Source organism: Chlorocebus sabaeus, chromosome 17, assembly GCF_047675955.1.
Source record: "Chlorocebus sabaeus isolate Y175 chromosome 17, mChlSab1.0.hap1, whole genome shotgun sequence".
Classification (NCBI taxonomy): domain Eukaryota; kingdom Metazoa; phylum Chordata; class Mammalia; order Primates; family Cercopithecidae; genus Chlorocebus; species Chlorocebus sabaeus.
In genome coordinates this window covers 57,581,676-57,584,661 of record NC_132920.1, presented here as the reverse complement: position 1 = coordinate 57,584,661, position 2,986 = coordinate 57,581,676, and the positions used below count along the sequence as shown (strand labels likewise).

The 2,986-nt window shown below is 36.2% G+C and overlaps 1 pseudogene; it reads left to right on the top strand.

The window, feature by feature from the left end:
• The first annotated feature begins 745 nt into the window (after positions 1-745).
• On the top strand, positions 746-1,329 carry LOC103243995 (large ribosomal subunit protein uL16-like; annotated as a pseudogene).
• Positions 1,330-2,986: the final 1,657 nt, after the last annotated feature.

Genomic DNA, 2,986 nt, shown 5'->3' with positions numbered 1-2,986 from the left:
GCTCAATTTTGCTGTAAACCTAAAACTACTCTAAAGATAAAATCAATTTTTAAAAAGCGGGCTGGGTAAGGTGGCTCGTGTCTGCAATCCCAGCACTTTGGGAAGTCAGGCAAAAAGAAGGCTTGAGGCCACCTGTTGCAGTCCTAGTTACTCAGGAGGCTGGGGCAGGAGGATTTCTTAAACCCAGGAGTTTGAGGTTACAGTGAGCTATGATCACACCATTGCACATCAGCCTGGGCAACAGAACAAAATCCTGTCTCCAAAAATAATAATTAAAAATAATAATTTTTAAAAGGAGATATTCTTGCTTAAATAATGGACTTAAAATAATTTATGTTTACATTATTTAGAGGATTCTATTTCAAGTTTTACCCATAGAGTAATTAGGATTTTCTCAAAACTCTGTATTTTCTAACTATTGTAGTTCATAAAAAAATAGAGAAATACTGGCATCATGAGAAACATACAAATCTATGATACCAGCCAACCACCTATTTATCAAGGTTATTGTATTCTTAACTAAATCAACCTACACCTCTGCTATTTGGCAGATTGGTAGAGAGAGATGATACCCATAAAAGCGTTATTTGCATACACTCTATCTAAATTCAAATGTATAAAATATATCGATGCCACAAATAAAATTAAAAAGTGTACATTAAATAAGACTTCCTCACTTTTCATTTGGCATGCCACTTAAGATTCTGGTATCTCCATGGAACACCCCACTAGGTATTACTGATAATGTAAAAACAAAACATACCTAAAGTCTGGCTTCTGCAGAGGTGTTCCTGGTGCCAAGATTCGCATTTTTGACCTGGAACAGAAAAAAGCAAAAATGGTTGAGTTTCCACTCTGAGGCTACATGGTGCCAGATGAATATGAGCAGCTTTTCTCTGAAGCACCGGAGGATGTCCACATTTGGGCCAACAGATACGTGATAACAACTTGCAGCAAAGTTGGCTTTCATATCCTAGTGTGGTTCCACCCCTTCCAAGTCATTCACAACAGAAAGATGTTGTCCTGTGCTAGAGGTGACAGGCTCCAGATGGGTATGGAAGATGCCTTTGGAAAGCTACAGGGCACCATGGCCAGGGTTCACGTTAGCCAATTCACGTGTCCATTCGCACCAAACTGCAGAACAAGGAGCATGTGACTGAGGCCTTATACAGGGCCAAGTTCAAGTTGCTTCACCAGCAGATGATTCGCATCTCAAAGAAGTGGGGCTTTACCAAGTTCCAGTCAGATGAATTTGAAGGCATGGTGGCTGAGATGCAGCTCATCCCAAATAGCTGTAGGATCAAATATAATTGTGGATTTTGCCATTAAAAGTAATTTCTTTTGCAGCACCCTAATACATCCCCAATTGTGGCCTCCTGGACCAGTGACAGGTCCTACATTCATGAGACTTTCCACTGTGCCCCCTCCTCTTTCTGCCCACCAATAAATCCTACTTCCTATAAATAAATAGTAAATAAGACTTAAACTTGAGCAAATATGCATCTATCATTTAATAGCCTTGTGAGGCTGGGCTTGTGACTTCTTTAAATCTAAGTCTCCAGACTCTTAGGTTAGGGTAGATTAACACCTAACCTATAAATGTCCTATGCTAGAGTTTTATGCTAGAGTGCCTGGGATAACAGAAAAGCCAAAACCCTATTATACGTATTGATATTGAGTCCAAAAGTAAATCAACAGCAGAAACAGAATCAAGCAAAGCAGCTGGGATAGATAACTGTAAGAATTTCAGAAAGAGTAAGCAGGAACTTTACTCTTAAGCCTTGGCTGCAAAAATAAGTATTCCCATTACAATTACAGAGTTGGCTTTATACATCGAGTACCACATTAGTAAGAAAAATGCCTATGGGTGTTAGAAATGTTTATAAGTCTATTAATTTCAGAACGAACACTTTCTGAATTCTTCAAGGTGAAAACCAGTTTTTACTGTTCCTGGCATTGATCTTTCTCCACAACTCGCTCTAAAAAAAATCAATGGCAGTTTCTTGCTGGGCTCTGTTTGGAAGGAACTGGAAGCAAGTCAAACAGCTTTGGCGTTTATTTTTGTTAAAGGGTGGGCACAATAGAGGATGTACTCGACATCTGCAGTATCCATGATGAATTATTTATTCCCGATTATTCTGAGCAGACAGACTTGTTTGCAGCAATATGTCACACATATTACGAAAGGTAGAATGCAAATGAAAGGGTCAATCTTATTTTTAAACCACAAAAATGTCTTAATGTTTAGAAATATTGTATTTCATGTTAATGATAAAAAATCTTTTAAATCAATATTTGACTTCTAATAATATATTAGCCCTATGTTTATATTTTATTTATCAAGCTTGTAGTGGTTGTATCATATATCGATCTTATTTTTATGGGTATTCTGAAGGATAAATCTTAAATATGATATCTCATTACTAATTTAACTTGAATTGACTTAACGGTTTTCAATAATGGGTTGAATATAGCAATATAATCAAAAGTCATTTTTAAATTAGTTTGAATACATGTGAATCACAATTGAGAAACTTGGTAAAAAAGAAATTCCATTTTTTCTTAGGAATAAAATATGAATTTAGTCTCAGTGTGTGCTAAGTGTTGTTTCACAGTTTATTATAAATAAAATGATATTCAAGAATTATCTTTTCATTTAACTAAAATGTGTGTAATTGCTGATAAATGTGGTACTCAAATTTTCCTTGTTTACATTATAGGTAGCTGCTATTGAAGCCATATGTATCATTAGCTTAAAAAAATACCACTTCATATTTTCTCTACCCCAGACCCTCACCGAACTCTTCAATATCTCCACCATTGTCATCAGCAATCAAGAGTGAGCATACGTGTTTGGTCATGGCTTTGCTACCTTGATAATATTTATAAGATTTTATTGTCAGCCTGCTTCAGTGAACTGATGAATAACTGTTACAGTATTTCTGTGGAAAAACATTGTCTCTGCACCTACAACAGATAGACCTCA